This window comes from Zootoca vivipara, chromosome 1, assembly GCF_965207765.1.
Source record: "Zootoca vivipara chromosome 1, rZooViv2.hap1.1, whole genome shotgun sequence".
NCBI lineage: Eukaryota > Metazoa > Chordata > Lepidosauria > Squamata > Lacertidae > Zootoca > Zootoca vivipara.
The window spans coordinates 37,232,457-37,246,855 of record NC_142582.1 but is presented as its reverse complement, the minus strand read 5'-3'; positions in this window follow the sequence as shown (position 1 = coordinate 37,246,855).

The window sequence follows — 14,399 nt, the reverse complement described above, 5'->3', positions numbered from 1 at the left end:
GCATTAGTCATGCAGACTAAAGAATATATCTAAATGTCGTATCCAATTATAAAGAGAGTTTTTCTCAAACTGGGATATCTATATTAGCACAGCTGGGATTGAGCAGACATGTTTATTAGGGGAAAGGGCACTGGGTTCAATGAGTTTTGGGTGTCTGCCAATCCTGAGGTAGTTGACTAGACGCTCGCCATCTGGTCAGTCAGTTATTTTGACTGTATAACCCATCCTGATAATGCATGGTAGCGACACACCATTGCTATTTATTCCGCTGAGCGTGGTGCTTTCACAAAATTACATTGCGTGCTGGGAAAACACAAGCATGTCATGAACAAAGGCACTACAACTTCCTAGTTTCCAGATAGAACATCTTTCCTTCCCCTGAAGGAATCAATGTGAATGGAGCTGTCCTGGCTTGGCAAACTTGTTGCGCAAATGCATGGAAACAGAAATACAATGTACAATGTCACGTGTTGGCATGGTTGGAAATCTGCCAAGGGTCATGGTCTAATGGGAGGTTCGTTGCCAGCTCCCTGGAGGCTCCTGCTCCTGCTGCTTCTCATCCTATTTGTTACTGCCTGTTCAAAGCAAGCAGGTAGGCACAGAGTGAGGAGGAAGAGCAGTGACTTCCACATACTTTGCTCTCTTTCCCGTGGAAAGTAAAGTGGGCTGGGCTCAGCGAGAGAGGCAAGTGAATGGGCAGTGGTGGGGAGGAGAGCCTCTTGGGAGGAACTTGTTCAAATTCTGGAGTCAGGGTTGAACAAAATATGATTAATAAAACTCATTCTGCCCATAGCACTCTTCTTGCCTAGTCACAACATTCTAGCTGCTGTCATTACGAAATACAAAAATGGGAGTGAGCTTTTCATTTCACTCTCTTCTTGACCTTAACATCCTATCCAGTTCCCTCCACTGCTACACATTGTTTCAACAGTGCTTTTTTTCTTTAAAAATGTTTAGGAGTACTCTCATTTTGACTCAAGAAAATCACCATTTTATAGTTCAAATCAGGAAAAATAAATACAGTAAATAGACAAAAGTACAAAGATTCACAAAATGTTTAGGGGTATGCGTACCCCTACGTCCTCCCAGAAAAAAAGCACTCGTTTCACCTATGACCAGCGAAAAAGTCAGGAACACCAGGTGAGATTATTTAGCTTCCCCCCTCTCCCCACATTTCAGTTGTATCAATGCAATGCTGAAAGCAAAGACACTGGTGCTTCATGAATCCTGCCAGCTCATTCTGTTTTCTAAATTGTTATCAAACCATTTAAGTAGAATGCATATTTGATTTCAAACTATGCACTCAAAAGGAGCCACAAGTGGCTGAAATGGCAAGAACTCTGTTCACCCCTGGCTAACATTCAGTCTTTCTCCTACTGGTTTGGCTTTGTACACTTCTTTCCACCATCAAAAGATAGACAAGTTGATGCCTTGTGAGTGGAAATATCAATGGAAGCCTGAGACTACATGCGCTGTCAGGTTGTAATTCACCATTTTCAAATTGCACAATAGAACAGGCATGGGAAACCCTAAGCCCAGGAATGAATAAGGTTGTCCAAGTCTCTTTATCTGGTTTTCCTGAGGCCACAGCCCTCAGTGGCCTTGCTTCACAACTTCTTGAGTATTTTCATGTGGCGGGAATGTATCCTTGAACTCTGATAATGCCTCTTGCTTGCCTGGATGTAAATGAGGGTGTGGATGTACGTAGAAAGTAGCTTAGCATGTGGAGGTAAAATGTACATTGACTGTTCCACCCACTTTTACCTTTGGTCCCGTCCACCAATGGTGTGTAGCTCTCAGGTGGTTGCCCAGGATGGGATGAAGCCCAGTGGTAGAATGTGGCACCCATCACTATGAGGTCACAGATTTTGATCCTGTGATTGTCTGAATTGTAATAGTTTCCTCTCTTTGATGCCTCAAACTCAACTATCGATGGAATATATAAGAAATATACAGTCCCTTTTCTCCTACTAGAAAGGGAACATCCCTAAAATAAACACTTCTGGTTTACATTCAGAAATAACACCATTTTTGAATATTATTCAGAGAACTTCTGAACATCCTCAAAGCAATAAAAAGCTTTAAAATGAGACTGAAAATTGGTAGTCTAGAAAATGGCATTTTCGAAATGGTAATGTCTATTCCACTCTTCCATTACTGGCAAAAATTGAGCTTGACATTTGGCGATATTGAAATATATTTAAACGTTCTTCTGAATCAGGTATGGAGTTAAATAAATGATGGGCTTAACATCATACCCCCTTCCCTGAAAAAAAGAGTGGCGCTCCTGCCTCTGTTTTCCACTATGTTAGGATTCTGAAATTAGGTAATTTATAGATAGATAGATATTCAGTGAAGCAACATGCTAGCTTTGTGATTATTTCCTAAACACTGGGGTTAAGTAGCATTCTGTATAGCTGCTCAAAGAATCAACATTTCCCCTACCATCTCCCACCCAATCCCTTTATCAAAGCTGTTGTTTCTCCTATCTGTTGCTGATTTGTTGTGTTTTTTATTCTTTCTTGGTCACATGGCTGATCTAAGCCAAACAAGGTATGTTGTAGAAAGAATGATCTTACAATCCAATACAGCCAATATGGCTATGTGATAATGCCATTAAGGGCAACTGAGGCCAAACAATAATGAGGGCAATGTTCCTTGGATCACTCACAAGGAATATCCCAACCATTGTACATCTACAGTATTCAATGTACTATACGCCATCTTCCTTCCAAGGAGCTCAAGGTGGCATACATGGTTGTCCCTCCTATCCATTTTTTTCTTCACAGCACTGCGAGTTTGGCTAGGTTGACAGACAGTGACTGGCCCAGGGTCACCCAGTGAACTTCACCACTGAGTGCTGATTGGAGATTTGAACTCTGGTCCCCCAGGTCTTCCCAGTCTGTAATATTGATTAGGTAAATATTCAAGCAACTATAAAAGAAATGAGTTTTGGATTTGAATAAAATTGTGAAACATTAAATTCTATACTAAGTGCCTCATTAAAATGTCTACATTTACAGTGACCGTTTAGTGTTATGTAGCCAATCATATTTGGCTAGCTGCAGGTGGTACTGAGGGCAAATGAAGTCAATTCAGATGAGGGCAAGTACTGTAAAATATATATATTTGAAGCAATCATTGAAAAAAATCCAAAGAGAACACATTTAAACACAGCTGAAGATTCCCCCCCAAAAAAAAAGTGGAGATGCATTTAGACTGAACCCTAGTATGCATAAATTTGCAGAAGTACTTTATGCACTGAAGAGGAACTAGTACATATTTAATAGATTATGCAGCATAATACATAAAGCATAGTTCGTGTCCTACACAGTTACAATGCTCCCTTGCACATTTCCTCATGAAGAATGTGGTGTACAGCAGCTCCTACAAGCCCCTTTACAACCCCCACCACCATAATATGCTTGCACAGTCTGGGTTTATTCCTTCAGGTGACATGACACATGGGCCATCAAATTACTTTTAGCCCTCCTTACTGCTCATCATGTTGCCAAATCTGATCGAATTAAATTCCTGGTTCTGCTGAGATGGCCCTAACTCTGGGCCTTTGGGAATTAATAGGTGCACTCTCAGATGCTAATGCAAGATGTGGGATAACCTCAGTTGCAATAGTACAGTCTTACTAACTTGCTCAGCTGCTCATGTTACACACTTCACTCTCCATGACTAGAGAGTGAAGATCTGGGCTCTAGTCTGATAATGCAACAATATGTTACAATGGTGCTTTTGTTTGTTTGTTTGTTACTATTTATTATCATTAGACATAAAGCACTGTCAAAAAATTGACACTTTTTTCCAGCATGCATAATAATGCATTGCAAACAAAATAAGCACCATAGTTACATAAATAACCAGTAAAAAGCTAACATTAGATGTTCCAGAAATGCATATTCTTATTAAAATATAATTGAACTTCCTCATTAGGAAAAGAAAAACCCTCTACAAATGTTAATACACTTAAAATATTGCTCAGGTAGCTATTCAAGCAAGAGTAATAGAAATGTGGTTTGCATCTGAAAATAGCTGTGCTTAGCATATGGGAGCGTATTTCTAAATGAGGTCAGAGAGATCCGTATCAAATAAAATTGTGAAACATGTAATTATATACCAACTGCATCATTAAAATGTCTACATTTACTCAGTTTCTCAGGCAATGGTGTGGCACAAAGTACAATTAGATAGATATAATTGTGTTATGTTCAAAAGTGTCCCTTTAAGTATAACTGTAGCATGGTTTCCATTGTCATCTTTTCCCCCTTGTTAAACATTTTAATTATGTTTTAAGGCAGCACAGAAACAACCAATAGGAAACAGATGGCTAGTCATGATATATTTTCTGTTAACCCAATCCTAGTAAAGGCAAAGGTACCCCTGAAGGTTAGGTCCAGTCGCGGACAACTCTGGGGTTGCAGCGCTCATCTCACTCTAGAGGCCGAGGGAGCTGGTGTTTGTCCGCAGACAGTTTTTCCGGGTCATGTAGCCAGCATGACTAAGCCGCTTCTGGTGAACCAGAGCAGTGCATGGAAACGCTGTTTACCTTCACGCTCCACGCTGGTACCTATTTATCTACTTGCACTTTGACATGCTTTCAAACTGCTAGGTGGGCAGGAGCTGGGACCGAGCAACGGGAGCTCACCCCGTTGTGGGGATTCGAACCGCCGACCTTCTGATTGGCAAGCCCTAGGCTCTGTGGTTTAGACCACAGCGCCACCTGCGTCCCTAACCCAATCCTTCCCACCTGTAAATCCTGCATTAGCCAATATCATTGGATTGAGTCCAAATGGATTTTTACTCACATTTATACACTCAGGGGTAGATTATGAATTATTTATGCTGATTTTTCCATTCAGTGGCAGCTTCCAGCAAATATATCCACTTTGCTACTGATGATCCCTCTACAGTGGTACCTCGGTTTATGAACACAATTGGTTCCGGAAGCCTGTTCATAAACTGAAGCGTTCATAAACTGAAGCGAACTTTCCCATTGAAATTAATGGAAAGTGCATTAATCCGTTCCAGATGGGTCCGCGGCGTTCGTAAACCGAAAATTCATAAACCGAGGTGTTCATAAACCGAGGTTCCACTGTACTTTCAGAGTAGAGTCCTCAAGAGGTCAGAGAAAGAGGGGAGAAATCTGATTTGTTGGTTCCAACCCTGCTGAGTAGAGATGAACAGCAGTAAGGATGCATGAATCTCTCAATTTCCATTTCTCATTTTTCCAGACTTGTCACATTTCCACAGCATTGTTTTGTTGTTGTTGTTTTTTAAAAAAGAAATTTGCATTAAAATTATTCAGCATTTTCTGTGTGCATTCTTTCCCATAATATAATGCATTTGAATAGTCTTTTTCACTAACATATGTGTCTTTATTCACACTTTCCCCAATATGTGTATTTTTGCACACTTTTTGGGGGTTGAGAAACTGAGTTGCAAGATTTGCAGAAGTGTGAATTTCAAAGGATAGCTAAATTTAACTTTATATTTTGTTTCACAAAGTGTGAATTTGATAGGTTTGTATTAAAATGCAAACTGAAATTCTTCCCCGTCCCTAATTACCATATACCATGGAGGTAAGACATACCTTAACTGATAGAAAGGAAAAGGAGAAGGAAACATGAAATATTGATAGCAGCCTGGACAACTCAGTTGGTTAGAGCATGGTGCTGATGTTGCCAAGGTTGCAGGTTCAATCCCCATATAGGACAGTTGCATACTCTTGCATTCCAGGGGGTTGGACTCTAGATGATCCTCGGGTCCCTTCCAGCTCTACAATTCTATGATCCTTAAGAATTGGTCAAAATTGCATAACCCCCGCCCCATTCCATATTTTAGGTCAACTCACATATAATATAGACTGCATCTATTGCAACCATTCTTAGGCATTTTATTTCATCTATGAGAAGTAAGGTGCCATCAGAACATGAGTCAATGTTGATTTTATTTGAAATTAACACAGCCAGATGTTGCTGGACCTTTAGTTAAAATCTAAACCCAAATCTCTTTTGAAATGCTTACACTAGTCATTTTTTTACCAATGTAAGTTACATTACATTAAGTCTTCTAATTATAATGAACAGGAATGCCATTTGAACACTCCTTGTTGGCCCGGTGTTAATTAAGATTGTTTCAAATTTGGTCAAAGTGACCTTTATGGCTCCCTTTTCTGGTAAAAGTTGAAATAATGCCTCTTAGTTGCAAATGCTGGAACTATTTCGATTTATCATTATTCATTCAGTGTCTTTGCTCATCTAAAGACTATCAGTTTTCTCTCAATTATGTCCATGAATCTTCCTAATTCATGAATAATCCAAGTAAATTTATTTCCAGGCAAGGCAAAGCTTTGTTTAAATACAAAGTTGGCTAATGACGTTTCAAGATTCCCCCCCCCCATTTATCTTAAAAGATAATGTTGCTAATATATTCATGGATTACTGCATAGATTTAGGCTAGTTTTAAATGATCTTCTGTTGAACCAAGATGACTACGAACATTAATGCTAGAAAGAATTCTTGCTCCAACAGGCACCATGGTTATTTCTTATGCATAATTTTAAGCAACTGACATTCCACATCATTGGGGGCTCCTGTATTATTCAGTGTTGTGTTTGATTGGCCTCCACGTACAAAATGTGAAAAGGTATCCAGTCCTTTGCAAAGACCCCCTCCCCCCCCAAAAAAGCTAATTTCTAACCCTTGTACTTGCAAAGACATACATGCACAATGGTACTCTGACCTCTAAAGTGGGATGAAAGCATACCTTGCTCTTCCTTCAAGGAGCTCAGAACAACATAGTATCACTGGAGGGCAGGGCAGGTTGAAAGATGGTATCTTGCTCTGGGCCACTTAAAGAGCTTTATAGGTCAGTCTATGGTGTTCACATCTAAACCCTGCACTTTATTGACTGTATCACATTTATTATTTTTGCTGGATTTGATCCAGAGTGGAACTCTGCTCAAAAGACACAGGACAGAAAAGGGGATGTGTGTTTTTTTCTGATTCCTTTTTCCAATTGCAGCCTCCTGAAAGACTGATATGGAAGGTTGGGACTGTTAGAAAAACACTGGAACCTAATTTGAATAATAGAATGCTTGGCATCTGATGGGCGGAGCTTTTGTGTTGTGCTCCGGAATCAGCCCCTCCCTTTGGGTGCTCAGTTAAGTTCAGTTAGAGCAGGCATCTCCAAACACGGCCCTCCAGATGTTTTTGGACTACAACTCCCATCATCCCTCGTTAACAGGACCAGTGGTCAGGGATGATGGGAATTGTAGTCCCAAAACAGCTGGAGGGCCGAGTTTGGGGATGCCTGAATTAGAGAGACCAACTGTCATTCTTGCCTCATGAGTTTGTTTTAGTTTCTCTCAGAGTATGTTATTGTGTTACAGTTTTCTTTGTTATTAAAGCTTTGTTTGACGTATACATAAGCCTCTTACATTGCTGGAAAAAAAGAAACTCTGCTGAAGAATGGTGGGATATCCTAAACTTGGGTGAGTGAGGGGATATTCCCAGTCTGGAAGGAGAATTGATTTTGTTTTTTAAATCACCTACATCAACCACAACAGGGACACCCTCCAAAACAGCATGGAGGGAGGATCTGGGAATATTGCCTTTCTCCTTCCTCCAGCAGGTGCCTCCTTTGGATCCCAATATTTTCCTTCTGTGTAAACCAGCTGGAGGACAAGGAAGAGGAGAGAAAGAATGAAGAAAGAGCTGTGAGTGGAGGGGGGCTTTTCCCATCCTTTGGACACCCTGGGAAACTCAACAAACCTTCTGCACCTGGAACTGAGTGTCATAGCTGCCAAGTTATCCCTTTTTTAAAGGGATTTTCCATTATGCTGAATAGGCTTCCTCGCGAGAAAAGGGAAAACTTGGCAGCTATGCTGAGTGTGGAGGGTGCAGCTGAATGGGACACAGCTGTGGACAGCCTGTGGAAATGCCATCCACCTTGGGCCTGCCCATAATCAGCAAGTCTAGAGGGAGAGACTAGAGTTATGTCTGCTGTTTCCAGGAGCTCTTCTCATGGTAAGACTTTTGTGGGTGAGCCGAGAGTTTGTTGGACCCTGAGTGAGAACCCAGAGGCAGTCTGTGTCAGAAGGAAAAGGATTTTGATTTTTTAAATGGGGTTTATAAACATGAAAAATGTTATACAGACAAGTATACAAGTTTTCTCATGTCATTTGTGTATCACAAAAATAGCATAATAAATGTGGAAAAATATCTACAACATATGTTTCATTATTAGTGGTCAGTGTACAAGTTCTTGGTTCATGAATTGGTTTAAACAATTAGGAAGGGAAAGAGGGGGAAATGGTGGGTGGGGTGGTTATGCTTCCATTATTCTACTTAGTGTGTGAGGGGTTGTGTCAGAGTTACTTGTATGGGTTCTCTTACTTGTTGTCTTTCCTTAGTGTTGAGAAAGGTTGGGGTAGCATAGGGTGTGGTTGGTTGTCTTTGGTTAGCTGTAGTGTGAATTGTGTGTGTGTGTGTGTGTGTGTGTGTGTGTGTGTGTGTGTGTGTGTATTTTTGAATCAGGATAGTTGATTCGTATACTGTCGGCAGTTTCTTGTTGTGGTCTTGTTGGGCTGTTTTTTATATATCGGTAACTTCGCACTGAGACAACATTTTTATATGTAACATTTTATATGTAACTGTGTATTTTTGTGATACTTGTTTAAGTTGTCTGTTGTTACTTCTTGTTTGCACACCACTTAAAGATACTTTTAATATATTAAATGGTATAGCAATTAAATACAGTAATCAAATGAAAACCAAGGGCAAGCCTGAACCCAAAGCTTTGCTTTTACTAGTATCATAGACCACTGCCACAAACATGTGAATAAGTAAACAAAAGCCCTTCCTACTAGGGTTTAGTAGGTTTGCATGGCTATAGATGTTTTCTTCGACTCAGTAACATGCAGATGAGGGCAGTGGATTTCAGTGGAGTGTACACAAGTACAGCAGCATGAAGGATTGGAGTCTAACCTGGGTTTTTCATGCCATCTGAACTGATTTACATCTCCAGTGTAATAGTAGTCGTGTCCCAGCCAAAATTCTAAAGAACAGCAATTACAAGATAAATAGTGCAGAGCCTGCTACCGTTCACCTCGCAGGGTCATTTATAATGAAGCACTGGAATCCTCAAGAGGGATTACCAGGGAGCTGAACCAGTATTTAATGTCTGGCATCTTGAAAAATATATTGTCCAAAGGACCATGTGATTGCCATTAAAACAATCCCTTTGGACTGTTTGATTTAAGAAGCTGGTGGCAGGAGGCAAATTCTAAGCAGATGCAACTAGAACGCAAGGTTAACAACAGAGAGCCTAGACATTTTTAAAAAAAACCTCTTTAACAAAATGTAAGCACACCAGCCGAGAGACACATCTTTATCACTACTCCACAACATAACCAACTTTGGAAGCACGTATGCATGCACACACTCCGTCACTCCAAGGCACAGTCAGCTTACATGTGTTTTATAACATGGTGAAAGCAGTAACAACTCCTCTGCGATTAAGGTTACTTCATATGCCAAGTACTGTTGAGTACTTCAAGTGTCAGCGAAATGGCAAGTTCATTTGTCTTCTTGAATGCGGATCTTAAAATAGAGAAAGATCTTTGCTCTGTAAATGCAAAATGATAATTGAGCTGCAAATCTCAATGACCAGTTAAAATACAGAGGAAGAAAGTGGTGGCAGAGGTGCTGGCTAATTAGTCACCCCAAATTTCAGAGAGTTACCAGTTATGACACTACTAGATCAGACTCCGGATGAGGAGTCATACCATGAGATCATATGAGAAAGTGTTTTATTTCTAAGCAAATGTTTTATTTCTAAGCTTGGTTGCAACAGCTTTGAGGACATATGGAGTCCACAGTAATTCAACCACCTGTTGTGTTTCTTTTCACATTTTCTGGTTGAGTGTCTCAATCTGGCCATCTTTTTTTCAAGCCCAGAAACGCCTGTGTACAGACTGAATTCACCTGCATCTATGGTGTCTGCATAAATTTTCATGAAGGAAGATGATTTTTATTTCCCTTCCTTTTCACAACCTTCATTTTGAGCTATAGGGAGAGCCAGAGACACACAACCAAAGCAGGCCTGTGTGTCTATATAAGTGCAAATGGGGTTTTGGGTTTGGACACTGCTGTTTACTTGTTTGAGGCGGATTATCCAGAAATGGAAACAGTGCTCAATATGGAGATAATATTACTTTGTTCTTTTTAAAACAACTTTTATTCTCCTTACTTTTTAAGGTTTCCCATGGTTTGCTTCTCCCTAGCATTCATTTTCTCCGTCCCTCTGCCATTACACTTATTTAGGAATAGATAAAATGGTCAATTTCAATTTCTCATTTTCCCCCAATCTTAAATTCACTTTGTCATCATCTTGCCAATTTTTTTAAAGGACTCTCCTAAAAATTTGTCTGCATTTTAATGAACATTCGCCCAATATGCACATTTTTGCAATAGGCTCCCTCAAATAGAACACATTTTTGCATGTCCTTTTCAAGAAACCATGAGTTTTTATAATACATGCATTCTTCTGCACATTTTTTGGCTAGAAAACTGAACTGCAAAAATTGAGAAGTGTGAATTTTAAAGGAGAGCTGTGCTTTGGTTCGCATACTATTTTGGAAAGTTTGAAATGGATAGGTGTACATCAGTGGTGTGCGGTGAATTCTTTGGTAGGGGAACAGTTAAAGGCAGAGACGCCAGCTTGGGAAGGCGACTTTGTGCACATGTCTTCCTGAAGTCATGTGTGTGAGCATCATGCCTCCCGCTCTAAGCTGGACAGAAGCTTCCCGGGCTTTGGGAAGGAGGTGCCAGGGAACATTTAGGGAACTAGCCTGGTCCACTGACTTTTGCATGTCGAGACCCCGTAACCACCCCCTCAAGGAGGAATAAAAACACTAAGACGCAGGATACAAAGTTAATGTTATTGGGCAAATTTAGGCCACAACTTTATTGGTTACAGAATGTGAGCAGATTCCTTTAACGGAGTACACCTAAGCATGGAGGGGCAAGCGATGGCAAGGCCTCCCCTCCCCCATCAGAATGCCTAACTGCAAAACCTTAGTTGTGACGATTGCTACAAGGTAGGTGAAAACCAAATGGCCTGAGCCAATTTGCCAAGTGGAAAAATTCCTACCAGGCCCCTCAACGGCGACCAACCGAGGTCCATTGCAAGGCCACTAAAGACTAAACTTGCAAATAGGGAGGGAGTGTGGGAGATTGAGAACGAGAGCTGAGAGGAAGCCTCTCGGCTCACACCTCTGTTTAAACTGGTCCTGGCCACGCCCCCCAGCCAGCTGATTGGCCAGCCAATAGATGATGTGGCCGGGATCCCCCGGGTGGCATGGAACAACATCCCCGCCCCCAGAGGGGAGTGAGTGGGCACGCGGTCCACTGCAACTCCTCCCCACAGGGAAGTGGAGCGGATTTACTGGTCCTGGAACTCCCTGTTTTACTTTGTTTTAAAACTTTGCCAACATATAATTCCCTTCCCCTTTCCTTTTACTCTTTTCTGTTGACCCCACTTTCCTTTTCATGTCCACTGTCCTTCTCTTTATATCTCAATTGAATTGCAAGCCAGGAAACTTGTCATTTCATGTGTTTGCGCAGTGGCTCATATATTTTAGACCCTCTAGTTAAATGGTAAAGAAAAAAGGGGAAGTTGTGAATCATTTATAATTTTTCTGACTAATATATAGTCACAACAAAGCAAGGTCAAAGAAGCAAAAGGGAAATCATATTTTAAAAGGCTTCATCAATTAAACCAGAACATTGCTATTTGTGCTAAAGAAGAAGGAATAAAATTGCATAAGGTCATCATAATTACCAGGGAGCCTCCTTTTGTTTCATCAAATTCAAAGGCACGGTTTTGTTCCGGGTCATCTTCTTAATTTTACAGTGGCACAGAACTATCTACAATTATTCCAAAATACCTTCCTTGATTAGTTAGTACCGGTAGTAAGTAATTCAGTAGTCAGTGGGTTGCTCAAGATGTGTTCTTTTTTTCAAAGTGGAAGTTCAATATAACTTACTTAACTGTTAAAGAAATTCAATGTTCCAAATAAAATTGCCATGCATCTGTGGCCAAAGTACATGTGATGCAAATTATGTCTCTTAAGTTGTATGTTTCTGACCAGATGCAAATTGATCAGGCTCCTGAACCTACAGAGCAGGCATCCCCAAACTGCGGCCCTCCAGATGTTTTGGCCTACAACTCCCATGATCCCTAGCTAACAGGACCAGTGGTCAGGGATGATGGGAATTGTAGTCCAAAACATCTGGAGGGCTGAAGTTTGGGGATGCCTGCTACAGAGGGTGGAGGAATTTAACCCTCTCGTCCTCTATCACGGTCCAGATGAAAATTGCCCTTCCAAAATTGCAATTTGCATGAAAGGAAAGATTCCATTAGTGCAACACTGGAGGGGGAGGGATTTTTCTGTGTGTCACCTTTTCTCTTCCCACCACCTCCCCATCACTCCAGAACCTAACTGAGCTCTACTGAGCCTGCTATTTGCATTTGAAAAAAGATTCACACAATATAACATTTAGTATGTGCAGTTTGGCCCCGACAAATTCAAATGAAGACAATAAAGGAGAAATATAGAAGTTGCCTTAGTCTCTAATGCACACATTAAGGCACACACAGGTGGATGGTACCCCCCTACCCCTTTGCTTCACACCAAATTGATCCCTATAGTTTCAGATAGCAAATGTATTGTTAAAAGCAAGCACATGTCAAATTATTTTCAGCATCTTAGAGGCTGAAGAAGACTAACTTTTTACTAGTTAGGATGGCATAATTATAGAGATTTAATTTGAGTAAACAGAACAAGGTTGATTTAACAAGAATGAGGAATTCCGTTGAAATACTCTCTGAAACCTCTAGCACCTCCCAAGAATCAGATTTATTTAAACTGTTTGGGCTTTGCATGGCCATTTTAGTGGAAAGGGATGTGGGACAGCAACTATCTATCCATATGCTTCTTATTATCCCATGCACTTCCTTAAAATGCATAGTTGAGAAATTATTATTGTACTGTACAGTGCTTATATCCCACCTTTTGTCAAGGAACACGAGGTAGCATACAAGGTTCTCCTCCTCACCTTTTTATCCTCACAGTAACTCCTGTAAAGTAGATTAGGCAGAGAGTGTGTGACTAGCTCAAAATCAGCCAGCGAACTGAGCAAAGAATTGAATCCTTGACACCCAGCTCCTCGTTCAATCCAGTAACAGTTACACCTCACTGTCTCTCATGTTGAAGATAATTAAAGTAAAATATAATTACAGAGGAATGGAGGAGGTGATGATCTTGTAAATACGTTTGAACCAAGCTAATTTATAGGTCAAAATGTGCACTTTGAATTGTACCCTGAAGGCTGCAAGCCTACAAGATGCCACATAAGCAGTGAAGCATGAAGTTAAGACAAAATGCTGGCTATTGCATTCCATGCAAGCAGAATATGAGGAGGGGGGGAGTGCTACTGGGAGCCTATTCTGAGCCATCACAATAAAATTGGATAGGAATAATAAGAAATGAATATTCAACCAAAATAATGAATGAAGAAAGCTACTTAATGGCTGATTTTCAAGTAATGAGCGTAGTCAATTTCCTCACATTTTATACAGCACAAAACAAGTTTCCATCAGGAAAGTCACAAGGCATATCCCTTTCCAGATGTTTTATTGAATTATTTAAATATATGAGTCTATTAGCACCAATTCTTGTCAGCGCTACACTTCAGGTGTGAAACGATCTTAAACGAATATCAGATAAAGGATGGACCTGTTGCAGCAATAGATTTACTGTTATGGATTTAAGAGGTCTCCACTGTATTCACATTACTTTATTGCCATTTAGTGCACTCTAATTAAAAATAAAAAGACTTCTCCTTGCCTTCCCCCCTCTTGCGCATTTCTGGAGTGATTTAGCTTTAAAGCGAAAGAGCAAATGACAGATCACAGGAAAATGTTAAACTATAAATCACCCGCTTTTCTGGACACACTGACTATTTATGAGGTTGGAGGGTGAATTCTAGTTAAGTTTCCAGGCATTTGGATACATTAATTCACCTCTGTCACTGTATCCACCATGCACCATACTTCTGTGGATGTTAGTTACTGCCTTACTGAAAACCTGCCAAACATTTAGCAGGTCCTTGCCGGTTCCAACTGAGCCGTGTTGCAGCCTGGCATAATGACTGCAGTAGGTCACTGAAACATGCAATGCATAGAGGTCAGTTCAGGTTGCTAGCATGGCAAACCGCTGGTCATTGTAAGGGAAGAACAGACAGGAGGACAAATCAAGTTCATCCATATTTTAGAGGTGTTTTGGTTAGATATGGGCCAGGTATAGGCAACCTTGGCTCTCC